We start from the raw sequence: 21,072 nt of genomic DNA, 5'->3' as shown, positions 1-21,072 counted from the left end.
ACCAAGAACCCGAATAAACTGTTCCAGTGGTTAATTACTCTCACCGTTAAAAACTTATGCCTCATTGCCAGTCTGAATTTGTCTGTCTTCAACTTCCAGCCACTGGATTGTGTAATAGCTTTCTCTGCTACATCGAAGAGCATGTTATTAAATAACTGTTCCCCAGGTAGGTACTTAAGGACTATAATCAAGTCACCCCATAACCTTTTCTTTCTTAAGCTAAACAGATTGAACTCCTCATGTCTGTCTTTACAGGGCATGTTTTCTAATCCTTTAATCATTCTTGTGGTTCTTCTCTGAACCCTCTTCAATTTATCAACATCCTTCTTGAATTGTGAACACCAGAACTGGACACAGTGTTCCAGAAGCGGTTGTACCACTGCCAAATACAGAGGTGAAATAACCTTTCTACTCCTAATCATGATTCCTCTTTTTATGCATCTGAGGATTACAGTAGCCCTTTTAGCCACAGCATTGTACTTGGGGCTCATGTTCATCTGATTATCCACCCCGACCCCCAGTTCTTTTTCAGAGTCACTGCTTCCCTCAGTATTCCTCCATCCTGTAAGTATGGCCTGCATTCTTTGCTCCTAGATGTATACATTTACGTTTAGCTATATTAAAACACGCATTGTTTTGCTTGCACCCAGTTTACCAAGCAATCAAGATCACTGTGAATCAGTGACCTGTCCCCTTCATCATTTAACACCCCCCTCCCCAATTTTGCATCATCTGCAAACTATCATTGATGATTTTGTTTTCTTCCAAGTCATTGATACAAATGTTAAATAGCATAGGGCCAAGAACCAATCCCTGCAGGATTTCATTAGAAACACATCTGCTCGATGATGATTCCTCAATTACATTTAGAGACGTATCAGCCAGTTTTTAATCCATTTAGTGTGTGTCATGTTAATTTTATATCATTCTAATTTTTAATCAAAATGTTATGTGGTACCAAGTTAAATGCCTTACAGAAGTCTATGTATATTACGTCAATACTATTACCTTTATCAACCAAACTTGTAATCTCATCTAAAAAGTGTATCAAGTTAGTTCGGCGGGATCTATTTTCCATAAACCCTTGTTGAGTGGCGTTAATTATATTACTCTCCTTTAATTCTTTATTAATAGAGTACCATATTATCCACTTCATTATTTTGCCTGGAATAGATGTTAGACAGACAGTCCTATAATTACCTGGGTCATCCCATTTACCCTTCATAATATTGGCACAACATTAGCTTTCTTCCATTCTTCTGGAATTTCCTGGTGCTCTAAGATTTATTGAAAATCAACGTTAACAGTCCAGGAGCTCCTCAGTCAGTTCTTTTAAAACTTTTGGATGCAAGTTATGGACCTGCTGACTTTAAAAATGTCTGCCTTTTTAGTAGCTGCTATTTCACATCCATCTGAGATACTGGTAGAATTGAAAGAGTATTCTCATCTAATTTTGAGACTCTGTCATCTGTTTTTTTCCAAATACAGAACAGAAATACTTATTGAACGCTTCTGCCTTTTCTGCATTATTATTAATAATTCTACTGTTTCCATCTAGCAATGGATCAATGCCATTGTCAGGATTCTTTTTGTTCCTAATATTCTTAAAAACTCCTCCTTATTGTCCTTAACTCTGCTCACTATAGGTTTTTCTTTGTGGTCCTTTGCTTCCCTTAACAATTGTCTACAATTCCTAATTTGTGATTTATATTCATTACTATCAACTTCCCTTTCTGCCATTTGTCTTTTTTTTTTTTAATAGCTGCCTTCCCTTCCCCTCTAAACCAGGGCAGAGTTTTAATCAGCATGGGCTTCCTCCATTGTGGCTTGTTGGGCATCTAGTAAATTCTCAGTTATTCACATTTTTCTGAGTTGGTTCTTCCTCCCAGCTGTTTTAGCTCATAATTGTTTTCAGCTTTGTGAAATCAACCCTTTTAAAATACCCAAGTGTGCATGTATATGTGTGCGCACACGTGTGTGTGTGTGTATGTGTGTGTGTGTGTGTATATATATATATATATATATATATATATATTACTGGTTTGGACTTCATTCTGCTTGCGCAATATAAATGTCAAGTACCTAAACTGCCATTAATTTTTAGTTTTGCGATCAGCTCCTCTTGAGGAGGTCTAATATAGAATTCCCCCATGTTGGTTGCAACACTTTTTGAGTTAGGAAATTGTCATCTAGAATATTTTGAGTTCCAAGGATGTCTTAGTACTGACAGCATGAGATATCCAGCATGTCACTCAAATTGAAGTCCCTCATGATCCTGCAGCTTTTTTTCCCTACGTATTTATCGGTAGGTGCGTAAAGTGCTGGTCATTCTGTTCCCTAGCGTGATTTGGTGGTATGTAGCTGTAGCAGACACCAACATTAAACCCGCAGTTTGTGCTTTATCTGTTAGGATGCTGAACCATAGGCATTCAAGGTCATTTTCTTTTGAGTTATCAGTGACTCGGAAACAGGTAATGTCCATTTTGATATAAAGTGCCACTTCCCATCCCCTTTTGCCCACTCAGTCATTCCTAAATAGGTTATAACAATTGATTTTCAACATTCCAATTGTGTGACTCATCCCACCAGCTTTCAGTAATACCAGCTATATTGAATTTATGCTCAGAACTGAGCAATTCTAATTCATCTTGTTTGTTACCCAGGCTCCTAGTATTGGTATATAGACAATTAAATAATTGCTTATCTTCATGTCCTTTGGATCCTTAATTAATTTGGTTCTCAGCATCTGGATTCTTTGCTAAATGAGTGATCAAATCTTTCCTCTTTTTACCCTCCCCTTTTATTAATTTAACGCCTGCCTGACTCTTCCAGCGAGTCTGTCCTTGAGGAGATTGGTTTCCCTTATACTGAGGTGGAGACCATTCAAACTATGCGGTCTCCTCTGACCACAAAAGGTGGATTCTCTAAGCTTCATTCTCCTCTGTTCTTAACTCTTTTTTGCTTTCTCTCCCATTGTAAGCTCCACCCTGCCATCTTCCAGTCCTGTCTGACTCCCAGCATCCACTCGTTCTGCACCTATTCTCACACTATGATGGAAGTCTGAGAAATCCCATGACTAGGCTGTCTTCCTCCACTACAGGTTCATTTTCTGCTCTAGTTCTGCCATCATCTTAGCTAAACAACGCTACTTCTTCACCTTAATTCAATCCCACAGCTGCAGTCCCAGCCACCTTTGTCTTGCTCTTCAAGCCCTCCCCTTCTCCCGCCTTCCCGTATCTCTCTGCATAGGATCTCACTGATTTCTTTTGTGTGTGTGTGTGTGTGTGTGTGTGTGTGTGTGTGTGTGTGTGTGTGTGTGTGTGTGTGTGTGTGTGTGTGTGTGTGTGTGTGTATTACAAAATACAGTGTCACTTCCCCCTCACAGCTCTTCTGCCTTCCATACCTACAACTCTCTCTCCTTTGTCACAGACCCAGAAGTTTCTCATCTGTTTTTCTCCTTTTTAACCCCTCCACTTGCTTCAGTGATCTTTTCCTGTCCCATCTCCTGATCTTCCTCTCACTGACTTTCATCCCTCTCCCTTACTCTTCCCTTTTAACATCTGATCTTGGGTCTTCTCCTTCACAATACAAGCATGCTTTAGTCTCTCCCATCTTACAAAATGTACTCTTGATCCCACTTGCATCTCTGGTTACCTCCCCATCGTTTCTAAGCTCACCAAACGTGCTCTCCTACAGTTGCTATCTGGAGTTCCTCTTCTCTAGTTATGTCCAAAACCTCTCCCACTGGGCTTCTGCTCCTTGCACTCCACTGAAACTGCTCTTGCGAAAGTTTATAATCTCTTTCTAGCCAAAGCTCAGAACTAGTACTCTGTCAGTCTCCTTTACCTGTCAGATGACTTTGATAACATCTACCATGCTCTTTTTCTTAAAATCTTGTCCTCCCTTGGCTTCTGTGATTCTGTCCTCTCCTGGTTCTCCTCCTACCTCTCTAATTGCTCCTTCAGTGTGACCTTCAGAGGATCCTTTTCATCCCCTTTACAACTTTGTGGGGGCTCCACAGGGCCTGTCCTTGGTCCCTGTGATGGGTTGGACCCCCCCACTTCCCCCACAGTCCGAGATGCCACCTGATTTGCTGGGGTCCCACTGATTCCACCCGTTCCACCAGCCTGGGTTTCCTCAACCTATCCTAGCTGTGCCAGGCCCCCCAGCCTTCTACAGCGCACACACACAGGTAGGGACACACCCAGCTGCAAATGGACACAGGGACACTATCAGCTCTGTGTGGGAGGAATCAGCTCAGGGATTCACCCCGCAATCACGTGCACACTTCCTTTGGGGAGTAAACGCAAAATAATATTGTATTGTGCTGTATAGAAAGATCTGCACAGTGCAAGCTCATAAAAATTCACACTCTTCCTCAGTGTGGAGAGAGAGATGCACAGCTTTCCCCCCCCCCCCCCCCCCGATATGAATTGCACAAACTGGGTTTTGAAATGAACAAGAAATAAGTTTATTAACTACAGAAGGTAAATTTTAAGTGATTATAAGGGATAGCAAACAGAACAAAGCAGATTACTGAGCAAATAAAATAGAACGCAAACTAAGCTTAATACACTCAAGAAACAGGTTACAAAATGTAATTTCTCACCTTAAATGTTGTTTTAGGTAAGTTGCAGAGTTTCTGTAGCTTAGAGCACCAGTTACTTCTCTTTAAAGACTGGACCCCTGTCTCAGCCTGGACTCAACCCTGCCTTTCCCTTCAGGTGTTTTAGTAGTTTTCGGGCTTGTCTACATTTACATTTTATAGCGCTCTAATTTTCTGGCTCAGGGGTGTGAAAAATCACCCCTCTGAGCTCAGCAAGTCTGAGCACTTCAAAGCGCTAGTGTAGCCATGCTCCCAGCGCTCGGCGCTAATCCGCTTGTGGAGGTGGATTACCAGGAATGCTGGGAGAGCTCTCTCCGAGTGCTCGCGCATGACCACACTCGCACTTCAAAGTGCTGCCGCGGGAGCGTTCCAGCGACAGCGCTTTGAAGTTTCCAGTGTAGCCATGCCCTTGCTTCCTGGGCAGGCAATGGAGGAGAGACCTGATTGCCTTCCTTCCCAGACTTAAGTAGCATTTACATAAGGTGGGAACCCTTTGTTTCCAGTGGAAAAATACCAGCAGTGACCAAGGTGGTAATCCGTACCAGGTGACATCAACAGATAACCCTGCAGTGTCAAAGCAACATCCCAGGAAGCTTCTCAGGAAGGTTGGAGATTAGTGTCTTCAAAGTTCTATTGTCCTTCTTAATGGCGCAATCCAGGCTGATTGCCTACTGTCCGGTGGGCATTCCCCCAAATACACACCTAGTTGTAATTGTTACATAGTCAATGTTCCTAACTTCAGATACAGAAATGATATAGGCATACAAATTGGATAAACACATTCAGTAGATCGTAACCTTTCCAATGATATCTTACATAGCCCATCTTGCATAAAACATATCTTAGTTATGCCATATTCATATTCTAACAATATTTCTATGAAAAATATGGAGTGTAGCATCACAGTCACCATCTCTTTTTTCTCTCTCTCTCTCTCTACGTTATCTCTGGGTAATATAATGCACAAACACAACTACTACTTGACAGGTTTCAGAGTAGCAGCCGTGTTAGTCTGTATCCGCAAAAAAAAAAGGAGTACTTGTGGCACCTTAGAGACTAACAAACAATGCATCCGATGTAGTGAGCTGTAGCTCATGAAAGCTTATGCTCAAATAAATTTGTTGGTCTCTAAGGTGCCACAAGTACTCCTTTTCTTTTTACAACTACTACCATCACTATGTTGATGACTTAGAGCTACGTCAGTCTTCTGTCCAGGCTAAAATCTTATTCTGTCTGGCATCTCTTCATGGATGTCTAGCCATCAGTTCAAGCTCAATGTGGCTAAAACAGAGCTCCTAATTCCCTGTTACTTCCTTTCTCTGTTATTGTCCACCTGGCCCTCAGTTCTGTAACTGGAATGTGATCTTCAACTCAGATCTCTCAGTAGGTCCTCACACTCAGGCTGTCTAAATCTTGCTCATTTCTTCTGCATAACATCTCGAAGATACGACCTTTCCTATTCACAACTAAATCTCTCATCTAGGCTCTCCTTATCTCGCATCTTGACTAGTGAAACATCATTTTCTCTGGCCTTGGCAAATGCATTATTGCCCCATAGATAGGCATTCAGAATGCTGCTGCAAAGATTCTTTTTCTAGCCCATCACTTTGTATCCGTTCATTGGCTCCCTCTTCTCTTTCACGTCAAACAAACTGCTCACTTTCAAGGCCTCCTCTTCACAATGTATTCCTCTGCTACTGCTCATCCCTCATTCACAATAAAAATGTAGACTCCTACATCAGATTGGCCTATGATTCAAGTCTCCAGTGCCCATTTGTTAAGGTTGTTTTATTTTGTTTTGTTTTTTTTTTTTGTTTGTTTTTTGTTTTTTTTTTCAAACAAGCACCTTTGTGCTTTCTTCCATGCTGCCCCTCATGCTTAGGAGTTGTTTCCTGTAAACATCTGCAAAGTTACCTCATTATCCTCCTCAAAACCCTCCTCTAAACTCTCTCTTGCTGTGATGCCTACAAAAAGCATGACAACGGTTGGGCTGCTGGTGTGCTAATACTGCTGCGTATCATGCTGACCAATATTGTCTCATTGTTTCCACGCAGAGTCAGAGTTTAAGGGCACAAGGCGCCACTAGATCATCTAGTCAAGTGATACTCTGGCCTCAGAGGTTCAGGAGCCAAATTTGCCATTTGCATAACTCAAAAGAACCATGGTAGTATGAATTCATTGTTTCATTCTCTCGATATAGATATTCTCACAGCAAAATGACTGACCAAGTATTAATATTTTATCAACTACAGTTGGTTACTAACATAGTAAAAGCCTCCTGACTGGCTAATAACTTAGATTGGTTAATAATTTAAATCACATAGTGTTTTAAAATAATGTGCTGCAAAGAGCTGAAGGAGACACATTTAAAAAGCCACTTGCAACTCTGAGCCTTAATCTGTCACTGATGTAGTCTCACCTCCTGTATGTCACAGGCTATCAACACCACCAGCACCTGCACAACCAAAATTAGACCAAAGTATTGCATCCCTCAGGAGACTAGATTTCATGCCACACAGAGAGACTAGGAGGGACCGAGGTGTGCTAGTGTCTGAGGGTCCCTGCACTGGTAGGGAAATCATTAAGCGAGAGGGATCCAGATAATTCTCACAAATGACCTGCATTCATGCTGCAGAGGAAGGCAAAACCCACCTGAGGTCAATGTGACCTGGGAGACAATTCCTTCCTGACCCCACATATGAGCAAGAACCAGCCAGCCAAACACCTGACAGAGAATACTTAGTGCCACGTGAGAGCCCTGGCCCCCTCTGTCCAATATCCTGTCTCCAACTGTGAATAAACCTGATGCTTCAGAGGAAGGAGTTAAAAGAAAAACAACAAAAAAAACCTGACCCCTGCTGGTGACCAGCTGAAACCCTGATGTATGAGCTTCTAGGAACATAAGACATAAACCAGCATTGAGCCTGCTCCTACAATCTCAAGCAACGTAGTCATACAATTGTACTCAAAATTTGTCCATATCTCTCTCAAAACTAATTAAGTTGTTGTCCCCACAACTCCTATTAGGAGATGGTGCCAGCATTTCAACCCTCTAATGGTTAGGAATCTTCTAATTTGCAGCTTGAATTTGTTCATGTCCAGTTTATATTCATTGTGCCAACATTTTCCTTTAGCTTAAATAGGTCTTAACCCTTCCCTGTCTATATCCATCTGTTGTCTCTTGTCTTTATATTCAAACTGTAAGCTCCCAGGGGTAGAGGCAGTCATTTTGTTGTGTGTTTTGTGTGGCATCTAGCACAGCGGGGGTCCTGGTCTGTGACTAGCGCTCTTAGATGGTCTGGGTAGTACAAATAATACTAATACTAATAACTGCCCTTTCCCGTTCAGCACCATTGCAGCTACTAGGACAGTCACTTTTCCCTTAGCAGTTTTTTTAACCTGTTGTCCTATTGCAGTAAAATTGTAATGCCGAAGTGTTTCAAGGAAGCAGTGCATCCTCTCCCATTCAGTATGGAGAGGATTACACTCAACGTGAAGATTGGAAGGAGAGGATTGAGAAGTTTAGGAGCCACAGGGCGTCCTCAGGCATTGGAAAGGCTCAGTTGAACTAGGCTCTATCTTGCTGCCTGAGGACAGCCTCCTAGCTCAAACAACCATTATCTTACTTCCTATGCCTGGTGTAAGATACTCTTCCCTACTCTCGCACATTTTCTTTCTCACCTCTGACATGCAGTTCGTTATTCTTATAGTATCAAAGAAGAGAAGAGACAGGTAATAGTAATGGGGGATTCGAGAAATATAGATAGTTGGGTTTGTGATGACTGGGAGAACCTCCCCGTGAATTGCCTGCTGGGTTCAAAGGTTGCGGACCTCTCGAGACATCTAGACAGACTTATGTGCAGTGCTGCAGACTAGCCAGTGGTAGTGGTATATGTAGGTGACATAGGGAAAGGTAGGAGGGAAGTCTTGGAGGCCAAATTTAAGCTGCTAGGTAAGAGTTTGAAGTCCAGGACCGCCATGGTACCAGAAATGCTTCCTGTTCCACATGCAGGGCCAGTTAGACAGGGAGAACTGCAGGGTCTCAATGTGTAGATGAGATGGTGTTTGGAGGAGGGATTCAGATTTATTAGGAACTGGGGAACCTTTGGGGAAATGAGGAGCCTATGCAGGAAGGATGGGCTCCACCTAAACCAAAACAGAACAAGATTGCTGACATGTAAAATTAAAAGGGTCATGGAGGAGTTCTTAAGCTAAGGGCTGTGGGAAAGCCAACAGGTGCAGAGGAGTGCACGGTTTGGACAGACACCTCCTTTAGGGGAGGTTTTATTAAAAGGGCTACTATATATCCTACTGAAGAGGAAAGGAGAGAAGTAGCAACTGAAGGAAAAACAGTCAAACAAGTCCCATTCAATTAAATCACAATGAATGAAGGCAGATAACTAAATATTGCCAAATTTTAATAGGTCCTTCTATACAAATACAAGAACTCTAAATATGAAGATGGGTGAACTTGAGTGTCTGGTATTAAAAAAGGATAGTGATATAATAGGCATCACAAAAACTTGGTGCAATGATGATCAATGGGACACAGTAATATCAGGGTACAAAATATATAGGAGTGGCAACATGGGTCATACGGGGTCGGGAAATGACACTATATGTGAAAGAAACCATAGAGTCATAGTAAAAATCCTAAGTGAATCAAACAGTACTATGGAATCTCTATGGCTAGAAATTCCATGCTTGAATAATAAGAGTATAGCCGTAGGAATATAACACTGATCACATCTCTTGTCGATTTCACTCTTGATTAGTTGGTGGCTTCCTGTGCAAATAAACTTATATGTGAGATACACAGTGATCAGACAGATAAGCAGGGATACTAGAAATCTGTTTGACTCAGAAAAATGTGAAATTCGTGTTTTTTTTTTTTTACAGAGAATCTTTAGTTTTTACATTTTGTGAAAAAAATAAAAACATTAACTTTTAACTAAATTTTACTGATTCACTTATTCAATATTCAACCCCTCTTGTGGTTGATTTTTGAATGCGCTTTAAATTTACATAGCTAAACATACTCCAATAAATTGCTTCCAGTGTATGAAGGTTACTCAACGGCATATAGGGGTTTGTGTTCTAATGCATCTCAAATTTCACTTCAGCCTCCACACATGAGAATAATTAAAGCTATGAAAAGATGCTGAAAACTAAAAATCACCCCTAAAAACAATGTCGTTGAGTTTGGCAAGGACAAATTTCACGTTGATGTTCTTTATTGTATCCAGCAAGGCTGTAGATTACATTTGGAGGCAGACAATTGTAGAACACATGGAAAGTGTTAAAACATTAACTGAATGAAAGGAAATGAAAACAAGAGGGAGACTGAAACAGCAGGGCCCTCTGCAACAGTAAAGAAACAGTGCATTGTGACTGGATCATTTCAGCATTTTACAAATGTAAAATATACCCATAAAACATTGAGTTCAACTGATACCTGTACATATTGTGGCTTGGGAAACTAAAGTTCAGTGTTTCGTTTTAATTGTGGAAAAATGCGGATTTTTATTTTATTTTATTTTTTTTTTATTGGAGAATCTGTTTTTTATCACAGAAAACTAGTATCCCCATAGGTAAGTGTCTCCAACCCCTGCCTGAACAGAACCTTTTTGAGGCATGTCATCTTGTGGTGACCTGCATTTAATTTCAAGACTTTAAGAACATAATTTCCAGTATAGATACATAACTTAAGTATTATCTACACACACTTCAAAATGATTAGGATGATCAGAGGGTTGTTGGCACTCAGTAGAGATCTTACATTCCATGCTTTGAACTATTGTGCATATATCGACCCATAGGATCCCTGTAAAGCTCTGTGCCCCCCTGTGCCCTTTGCCACTTTCTACAAAGAGGTTGAATTTTGTAAAATCAAATGTATTTAAAGCCTCAGATCATTAGAATAGTTTCTACAGTTTTCCTTTTAAGTTCAAATTAAAACAATTATTCCTCTGCCTGACACAGCCTGCAGTGCGCCACTGCAGAAGTAGCATGCCTAGCCCTGTGGCCATGGAGTCATTTTAAAGCAGTAGCTCCTTAACCTCTTGACTCTGTCTGTTTTCCAGAAACTAAAGGTATAAATTGCCCAGCCCCTCTAACAGTTCCTGTCTTTCACTGAGGAATAGTCACAGAACTAATCCACTCCTTTTTTACCATTGCACAGAAGTTTAAAGGGTGGGATTTTTCAAAGTCACTGTGACTTAGAAGCACAATTCTGCATTGACATTCAGTGAGACTTGAGCTCCTTAAGTTGTTTAAGCCCATCTAAAAATTCCAACCTTATTCTGTATTGTAAATTGCTTTAAGTATAAACATAGGTAAATGTATTGATAATTTTGACAGTTGAGTTGTTTGATGTCTGGATCACTTTGGCGTTGCCCATTATGGCAATCCAGTAAAGAATCTGAGCTTTAAGAGGGGTTTTGCTTGCTCTGCTAAATTTACTGCTTCTCATAGGCATAGCTTTCTGCCATACCTAACGGGATGGACAGCCCACCAAGAGCTGCAATGTTTAAGTCCATCTCAAAGAAGGTTTAGAATGATTGTGGTGACATAAGAGACACTAGGAGTCCATGGGTCAAAGAGGTCTCAAGGGCTTTTCAGGCCATGAGGTATAGCTGCTAAGCTTCCTTCAATACTGAAGCACTGACTCCGTACTAGGCTGAAAATCTGCGACTTGTGACCAAAGCATTTTTAAGTAGCCATCTAGATGCCTTCCAAACCCTTGGGAATCTACATATCTCAAATAAAGCCACAAAATGCACCTTTTTGTTGTGGCTATTATGGGGAATCACTTGGTGTCGAGGAAGGGCCATAACAGAGCTTGTGCTGTTAGATCTGGCCAGGCCTAAATAACATCCTTGTAAGATGGGATGGCTTGGAATATTTCTTCGAGTGCTTGCTCATGTTGATTCCATTCTAGGTGTGTGAGCACCCCTGTGCACCGTCATTGGAGATTTTTGCCTTAGCCAGCCCTACAGATACTGCGGTGGAGCCCCCTTAAGTGCCAGCATATTAGGTGCCACTGGCTATAGGCCCTCTCAGTTCCTCCTTACCACCCATGATGGTTGGTTGGAGCGCCTTGTCTTGCATTGTAAGGGTATTAGCGGTTCTCAACAATTCATTGTTATCTAACCTTTGTATATAATTCTTAGGTACTTAGTCTTTAAGTTAAGTGTTAGTCATGAGTTTAGTAGTGAGTCCTGGCTGGGACTTTGCCCCGGAGTGGGGCATGACCTGTTCTCCGGGCTTCAAACCGTGTTCCTCATGCAACAGGCCAATGCCTACTATTGACCCCCATGACAGCTTTCTGAAGTGCTTGGGAGAGTCCCATAGAAAGGACAACTGCAGAACCTGTAAGAACTTTTGCCCTAGAACCCAAAAGGAGCAGGATATCTGCTTCAGGACTCTCCTCATGGAGGCTGTGCTTCATCCTGCGTCGGAGCCCTTCTGCTCAGACCCCACGCTGAGCACCTCGGCATCGGTGGGGAGCGCACCACCAGCACTGTTCCCCCTCACCGGTGCCTAAGAAGCGGCAAAAGAAGAGCCCCCTGGCACTGGAAGGGAAACAGACTTTGGGCAAAGGACCTGTGTCAGGCCATGTGCCCGCCCTGGGGTTTCACAGTGGTACTGCTGTGGTCAGATACCACCCTCCATCTCCTTCCTCCCTCCCCCCCCCCCCCCCCCCGCCACGGATTGAACTCCTGGGAGTGGCAGGGGACCCTGGATTCTCCTAGGGTTCTTGTTGCCCAAAGCGATCCCAGTGGCTAAAGAACAAGCAGGCTGACCGGCACCGCACACCCTGCACCAGGGGCTGGACTCAGCTAAGACCCCAACGCCTAAGGGAAAGCCAATCATGGCACCACTGCCCCATAGGGCAGTGGAGCACCCTCAGTCTCTGGACTGCAGGCGTAGATCCCCATCTCTGTGGCCTTGGCCTACAGTCAGAAAACCCAGGTCCCCGCCGCCACACTCTTCTTCTCCAAGACATAGGACGCTGCAGTCAAGGCACTGGTCCCTGTACTACCGGTACTGGTGAGCTTCCTGCCAAAGATCGCTGCTGTGCAGGTCACCTTCACACAGATGGTCTCCCAAACATCGGTCCCTACTGGGGTGGGGTCACTCTCTGTCACGGCACTGGTCTCCATCTCCCCCATCCCCTCCCCCCCAATACCGCTTGTCAGGCAGGCACTGGCCCTCGCCTCACCAGTCACTGACCAGGATCAGGCGAGAGACTCAGGTCTCGACGGCTCTGCCCTGGTCGCCAGAAGGGCAGTGGACCGAGTCGGACTGGGAGTTCAGCCCTTCGCCAAGGAGGACGGTGATTCTCTGCTGACCTGCGAGACAGGCGCAGCAGTGGCATGGCAGCAGGGACAGTGGGCTGCTCAATGACCATACTGGAACCCATGGGGCGTGCCCGTGATACAGGTCCCATATTTCCACCAGTCCTTCTTGGCCGCCTCAGACAAACAGCCCCCAGCATCGCTGGCACCAGAGTCAGAACACAGTACTGAATCTGACTTGGGGGCAGCGCATCAGACTCCAGCACCTAAGGAGCTGTCCCCAGAGAGGGAAGAAGAACCTGCCCGACCCCAAGTGGTGCAGTCATTGTCGTCCCCGGACGAAGCGGAGGCGGGTCCCTTCCAAACAGGTAGTCCTCCCGAGGACTTCAAGGAGCACCAAGACTTCCTTAAAAGGGCGGCTACCAATTGAGGAGGTCTCAGAGGAGTCTGATGACCTCTTTAACATTATATCCTCCTCCACCCCAGCCCGTGTTGTCACCCCACCCCAGCCGCCCACTCAGCGGTACTTAAGATTGCCAAATCACTGTGGCAGATCCCCTGTTCCATTCTGCCTACTTCTAAGAAGGTGGAAAAGAAGTATTACGTCCCTGCAAAAGGGTTCGAATATCTGTACACGCACCCTCCAGCGGCATCACTGGCCGTGTCCGCTGTTAATGAAAGGGACAGGCAGGGCCAAGTCAGTGGCATGCCAAAAAACAAAGATGCCAAGAGATTGGACTTATTTGGCAGAAAGATTTATTCAGTGGTCAGCCTGCAATTTCGGGTGTCTAACCACCAGGCCCTGTTAGGCAGGTACAGTTTTAACCAGTGGAACTCCCTTAACAAATTCAAGGACCGAGCCCAGGAGTTCACCGCTTTAGTGGACGAAAGCATAGCGATAGCAAGAGGAACACTCCAAATGGCCTGGGACATTACTGATTCAGTGGCCAGGGTGGTCGCCTCCATGGTGGCCATGAGGCGCAGTCCTCTGGGTTATCCCAGGAGATGCAGGCCACTATTCAGACCTCCCATTTGAGGGCATGGGGCTCTTCTCTGAGCTCACAGACTCAAGGTTCCATGGCCTTAAAGACTCCTGTGCCACCCTCCACTCCTTGCGCCTTCACACTCAGCAGGCCAGGAAGCTGTTCCGTCCTCCACCTCCTCCGCCTTCACAGTCTAGATCCTGGGGGACTCCCCTGCTGAGTGCCTACAGGAGAAAAGTTAGAGACAAGGGGTCTAAGTGGCGACACCTGTTGTCTTCCCATTTTTCTGCTCAGCCTGGGCCTTCAAGAAACCAAGGAAGCCAGAAGCAGTCATTTTGAGGATGCGCTTGAGGACAACTCCCCCGTCACTTCCCGGGATCCACCTTCCCACTCTTTCCTCAACTGCTTCCGCCCCTTCCGTTTGGCCTGATCTCAGCTGACCTTGGACCGTTAGGTGCTCGAAATAATATTCTCAGGTTACACCCTATAGTTCGTGGCCGACCCTCTCCGTCCTTCATTGGGGACTCTTCTCATGAGCAACTCCTCGTCTAAGATATCAAGAAGCTCTTGCCCCTGGGAGTGGTGGAGGAGGTCCCTTGGGACATGAAAGGAAAGGGGTTCTACTCCCGCTACTTCCTAATCCTGAAAGCAAAAGGGGGCCTCAGACCCATTCTGGACCTGCATCGCCTCAACAAGTCTCTCAAGAAGTTGAAGTTTCGCATGGTCTCCCTGGCCTCCATCGTCCCCTCTCTGGATCCAGGAGACCGGTACGCTGCCCTCGACTTGAAGGTTCTGTATTTCCATATTTCTATTTTCCCAGGGTACAGGCGCATCCTTCATTTTATTCTGGGTCAGTGCCATTTCCAGTTCACGACAATGCCATTCAGTGTCTTGTCTGCCTCATGAGTGTTCACAAAGTCTGCTGTTGGGCAGCAGAAAGCCGTCCACCAGAGCGACCTACCTGGCCAAATGGAAGTGGTTCTCCTGTTGGACCTCAGATGAAGACGTTGGGCCCGGGTGGGCCTTGCTGCAGTTGATCCTGGACTATCTTCTGCATCTCAAGCTTCAAGGCTTGTCCCTTTCATCTATTAAGGTCCATTTGGCGGTTATCTCAGCCTTTCATCCGCTGCTTGTGGGCAGGTCGGTTTTTGCCCAAGACATGACTGCCAGGTTCCTCAAGGGCCTTGAGTGCCTCTAGCTGCACGTCAGGGACCCCGTCCCTCTGTGGGACCTGAATCTTGTGTTGTCCTGGCTCATGGGACCCCCCCTTTGAGTTCTAGCTTCCTCTTCTCTCCTCCTCCTTTCCTGGAAGGTTGTGTTCTTGCTCGCAATAACGTCAGCCCGCAGGGTGTCTGAGATTAGGGTCCTTACCTCAGAACTGCCCTATACAATCTTTTATAAGGACAAGGTCCAGCTGTGGCCACACCTGGCCTTCCTGCCCCAGGTGGTCTCACAGTGTTTTCCCAAGCTGCATAAGTCGGAGGAGGAGCATCGGCTGCATTCCCTTGATGTCAGAAGGGGCGCTAGCCTTCTACATTAAAAAGACCCAGTTGTTCCGCAAATCGACAATTGTTCGTTGCGGTGGGCAAAAGGATGAAAGGTTGTCCAGTATCCACTCAAAGAATTTCTTCTTGGATCACTGCCTGCATTGGCTGCTGCTCCAATTAGGCCAAGGTGCCACCTCTGGCAATCATAACCGCCCATTCAGCCAGGGCACAAGCCTCTTCAGCGGCTAATCTGTACTTGAAGTTGGTGTAAGCCAAACTCATGGAAGGACACTAACTTCTTGGGGACTCTGTTCTCAGAACCACCTCATATTGAAAGTCTCATTTCTGGCATCAGTTACCTTGGTCAGGAGGGCTTTAGAGTTGCAGTCAGTAATAAGTAAAACCTTTCTGTGGAATGTGATATAAAGGCAAGGAGGTTCTTACCCTTCTCCATAAAATTCTGACTAAAACTGATTTGGAACTTCATGTCCGTCAATTGATTGCACTTGTCCGCATTATGTCAAAAGCCCCAGTGCTAACTTGGGGAGGTGAGATTGTATACTTTGGATGTGAGAGTGGTTGGCTGTTACTTAAACAGAACCAAACCATTCAGAAAGTCACAGTGGGCTCTGGAGAAAGTTCTCAAGGTCAAGCCATCTTGGCTTAAAGAAGTGAAGAAAGCCGTTCATTCACTCATGTTTTGTAGGTGCTAATGTTCCTGTGCCTGAATGCCTCATTTTCTAATTGAGGCAATTGCTGTCTCTGGCATGTGTTTCCAGTGTGCCTTTATTTGGAAACCTGCAGGTTTGTTGCATATAACTTGGTTCACACCTTTACAAATCATTATTCTCCTCACGTTGTGTTGAGAACAGATGCTGGTTTCCCAAGGGTAGGATATCTCTTGCTCACTTTCTCAGGAAGACCCTAGTAACTGGTCTCCTAGAGTATGTGTATGTGGAGACAATAGGAAAGTGGGGGTTACTCACCTACAGTAATCTTTCTTTTCAGATTGTATTGCTTCCCTAGAGCCACAATGACTCTCTCCCTTCCCCCTCTTACTTTGGAGCCCTGCTGGAAATAGGTCTCTGCAGGTAGAGAGGAGCTGTGGAGACCATTGTCAAGCTATTTGTATCCTCAGATTTCAGAATGCAAAACTTGAGGAAAATGCATGCACTAGCCCAGCTTCCAGATACTGCTTTAAGATGGTTCCATTGCTGTATGATGTTTGGACATGAGACTCCTATGTTGTGGCCCTGTGGCAGCAATACACTCTGAACACAAGAGTTGCTGAAAGTAACTTCCTTTTTAAAACAAGCAAACATCCCCTTGCAGTATTTGAAACCTAAATATTACAGTACAAGAATCTGAAAGTGAAACTTAATTTTGTATATTTCTCTGTTTGCACACAAAGATAATAAATGACAGGAACCTAGATTTTTAAAATTCTCACACTTAAAAAAAAAAATATGTTCTGGACATATGTAAAGAAACTTGTCTGTTTACAACACATGACTTTTAAATGACTTAAGTCACTGAAATGTACTTCAATCTGTTACTTCCACTTTTTGAGGGTTAAGGGAGGAATGAGGATTGCACAGAGAAAAAGGCCAATCTTGGTCTCCTAACAAAAATTTGGACAGTTGGCCATCTGACTGAACCATTTTTTTTCTTAATTGCTGTTTGTTAGAAGGCCCCACCAAGATAATCTTGTACAATCATTTTAGGGCTGGGTTCAGCTGGAATCATTGGCTTCTGCCTTGAGAAATCACATACTCCTCAATGTCCTTCAGAGACACAAGAGAGGGAACGCTACCTCTCTGATCTGTAACAGTAAGGGGCACAGACAGAATGAGGACTTTCCAGAGTAGGACTGATGGAGGATTGTACGTAAGGAGCACTCCTGCTTCCCTCCACACCCACCTTTGCATGGAGAATCTGTAACAGGTTAAGGAAACTCCTCCTCAGTGTTGGCAAAAACAATAGGGGGAGCAAGAGAGAGACTGGGAAAATCACCTGTGATCTCCATCTCTTTCAACAGTGTAGACGATGCTCTACACCCCCAAGACAGGAGACAAGAGCAGGGTCTGAGAAAAAGCACCTGTGCAGTGCCAGCTACACTTTCAGTGGTTGAATTTATTATTACCATTGGTTGTGGTTATACACTCAGCCATCAGAGGGTAAAGTCCTTTTGTTTTGGGGGAGCTATCTTCAGTAACTGAACGATGTTGATAGGTTCCCCCAACCACTCTCCTGGGTGAAAACCTGGAGCACACAATAACATCATCTTGAAGGATGGTGCATGGGAAACTGGGGGAGGAAATTCTGTGGTGTGGGGTATCAGATGGGAACATAACTTTGGGGAAGAAGAAAGGAAGTGTGTAAAATTATGAATAAAACTGATGGGGAGAGGGAAGGAGGGCCAGGGCAGTAAAACTCTGCTTTATGTATCTTGAACAGCCAATTCCTTCACGGATGCCAAAATGTAGGTGGAATTCTCTCTTCTCTTTAGCTGTGTGGTTTTATATTTTAGTGCTGTCAAGTGTGTGAAGTGAGAAAAGTGAAAAGAAGGTTTACTGAAAATACAGCTCTGAGGAAGAATAGGATATCTAATCAGTTATGTTAGTGGTAGCCTGGGGCACTGGAAACTTGTGTGTACAGAATTCAGTTTATGTATGTTCCACAGACTTAAGGTTTGCCCATGGATTCTGGGTGTCCCTGGTGTTTTATGCACAATTTCAGCTTCCATTTTAAAAATATGGAAAAAATTTATAGCTCTTCTGATCGCAAAAAAACTTTTCCCGATATGAGCTGATGCCTTGTCTGTGTTGGAGGTTTTTTAGACAAAGCTGCTGAGTCTTATTGAGTTTGTTTAGTCAAACAACTAACTCTAAAGGTGAACTACCCCCGTTCATCTCAATGAGGTGTGCATTAAAGGGACACAGCCAACTTCAATGCTACTTCTATCTAAAGTTTTTAACCTATTATTGTGGTAAGTAACACCTAATATTACTATAACTAAGAGGCTAGAGGAAATAATGCCTGACTGACTAACTGGTTTTGACCTCTAAAGCCAATAGCCTAGTAGCTAGCTACTTGAGAGACAGTTTCTCCCTGTTCTACACGACTGCAGTTAAGATGGAGCCCCTTTGGAGCTGCTACCAGGGTGTTCTTGGGTGGGTTCTTCAACTCTGAAATATTGTTCTGTTCTCCCTCCCCTCTCCTCAAATTCGATTACATTTAGGTCATGCTGCAAAACCATTCTATTCTCCCTAGTTTTTGGAGATGGGAAAGAATTTAGGATGGTTAGGTGTAGGAGAAGAATTTCTTTTCAGTCTTCATTTTTGCCTTGCGAGTGTTTTGATTAGAGGGATTAGACAGAATTGTTGGCGTTAAACTAATTTACAGCTTTATTTACTTTTATGAAATATTTTCAAGGGTCACTAGAGTTTGAGGATGATTTATCTTTTTATAAAAATTTGACATTTAAAATTAAAATACCAGATACTCTAAGAAACTTTCTCCAGATTCCATTATTCATATTCCACACTATAAAAATATTCATAATAAGTGGTAATCCTGATTATGGCTGAAATGGACAGCAAATGAAAACTCTTCAAACATTAGAAAGCAAAACAGGGTTTTAAAAATACTGTATTGAGTAGTCCTGTGTGGGAGAGCCAGACTAAAATAACTGGGAGTGCTGCAGGTCAGAACTGAGGTCTTTTTGGTACGGTTTGTTTTTGCCCACTGTACAGTTAAATATAGGTCACAATTTTGGAAGTATTGGAGTGATTCCAAAGTTAAAGTTGCATCCAGACATCCATTCTAAGCTTCATTCTTTAACCCCTCTGTGTTTTCATTAGATGAAGTGATTTATCTGAAAATGTGTATTTAAAATATGTTAGAGGAATTTCTCTAATTTGGAAACAAAGATTTTAAAAAATAGTATAGTTAGTATTAATATTATAGTGGCACTTAGAGGCCCCACTATGATTGAGGGCCCATCGTGTTAGGCACTATACATAGTAAAAGTCAGCTGCTGCCCTGATGAGTTTACAATCTTAGTAGATTAGACAATACAAAGTGTATGAAAGGAAATATCGTTATCCCCATTTTACAGAGTCTTCCCCAAGAACGCACAGGAGTGTGTGGCAGAACCAGGAATTGAACCCAAGTTTCCTGAGTCACCGGACCATTCTCACTCTCCCCCTCCTTCCTCAATCCAAAATTCAGTGTTTTTTTAAATTCTGAATATATCATTCTTTGGTCACATATAAGTTTTTTAGCTTTAGGGTAATTTTCATGGAAAGTTAGAAACAGAAAATGTTAATGAATAGTCATTGTTAGGATTGGACCTCTGCCAGTTGCTTAATGATTAAAGTTTTAATTGCCTGATTACAGTTTTCATTACTAAGCCATTAGCACTTAATAGCAGTCTGTTTCTGCTAGGACTTAAGGGCAACCAATGTGGGCTGAGGCATGTAACTGAAGTTGTGGGCACAGAGCTGGCCAGGGTGAGGCTCTGATGGGCAGGAACCCTTAGATGCTAAGAGCCCTATTGTAATCCTATAGAGTACGGGTCCCCTCCTTCAGACCTCAGCAGAAGAAGAGTGGGTTAGGAGCAAGAAATGGAGGGAATCATCGAGAGGAAAGAGTTCAGAACTGGAGCTGGGCTGTAAATTAGGTATTGCTTTGTCCAGTCCCAGGAGCAGGACCAGGGAGCCAACAAAATAGTCATCTTTCTAGAGTAGCAGTTCTCAACCAGGGGTCTGAGACCAGGTTTCAGGGGGTCTGCCAAACAGGTCTGGCATTAGACTCATTGAGGCCCAGGACAGAAAGCCCACACTGCCCTGACCCCAGCAGCTGGGGCTGAAGCCAAAGCCTGAGCAGCTTAGCTTTGTGGCCCGCCCCCCGGGTGTGAGACCCCAAGCCGTTGCCCTGCTTGCTTCCCCCTAATGCCAGCCCTGGCTTTTATATGCAGAAAAACAGTTGTAGTGGCACAGATGGGCAATGGAGTTTTTATAGCATGTTAAGAGGGGGGGCACGCTCAGAAAGAAAAAGGTTGAGAACCCCAATTCTAGAGAAAATGCTGAACAGTGAGCGAAGAAACCTTTAACTGACACTCGGGCTTTCCTTGGTGTAAAGAGCTGCTCAAGCAAAGCAGTGGGATCCAGTTTGCACATTAAATCAGATTGGAAAAACAAAAATCACTAAAGGAAATACCAAAATAAACCTTCAGTTATAGTTGATTGCTAAATGCAGTTCAAGAGAGGCCATACCATTAAATACATCATTTAAAAAAAAAAAAATTAAACCATAGAAATTGCAAGCTAAGGCTATATAAATGATTCCAACATGAATTTTGCTACCTAGTTCCCATAGCACTGCTGCCTCAGCTTTCCAGTTCACCAGATAGCAGCAGTGCTGGAGGCATTGGTGCACTGGTGCCTCAGCACAGAAACAAAGTCTCTCCTGGCACCGTTGCCTTTTTGTGCTGGGGAGCTTGTGCAAATTGCTGGAGGAGCCTTTTAAGTGCATTGCCTCTTCATAGACACACTTTCCTCTTCCCCTTCAGGACCGTCCCAGCTAAAGGCCCTTTTTTTCTCCATAGCTTCACACCACATCCCTAATGTCTCTGATGCACACACAGTCCTTCTCCCAGACATGCTTCTGTACTACATTCTGCTTTTAAATGT

The 21,072-nt window shown here is 43.9% G+C and overlaps 1 protein-coding gene across 5 annotated transcripts in view; it reads left to right on the top strand.

Moving 5' to 3' along the window:
• TCF20 (transcription factor 20) overlaps positions 1-21,072 on the top strand; it is a 210,019-nt gene that overhangs the window by 141,449 nt on the left and 47,498 nt on the right. The gene's annotated exons all lie outside the window — the stretch shown is intronic.

Source organism: Natator depressus, chromosome 1, assembly GCF_965152275.1.
Source record: "Natator depressus isolate rNatDep1 chromosome 1, rNatDep2.hap1, whole genome shotgun sequence".
NCBI classification, from domain to species: Eukaryota; Metazoa; Chordata; order Testudines; family Cheloniidae; genus Natator; species Natator depressus.
Note: the sequence above shows the minus strand (reverse complement) of the source record. Positions and strands in the feature narration are given on the sequence as shown.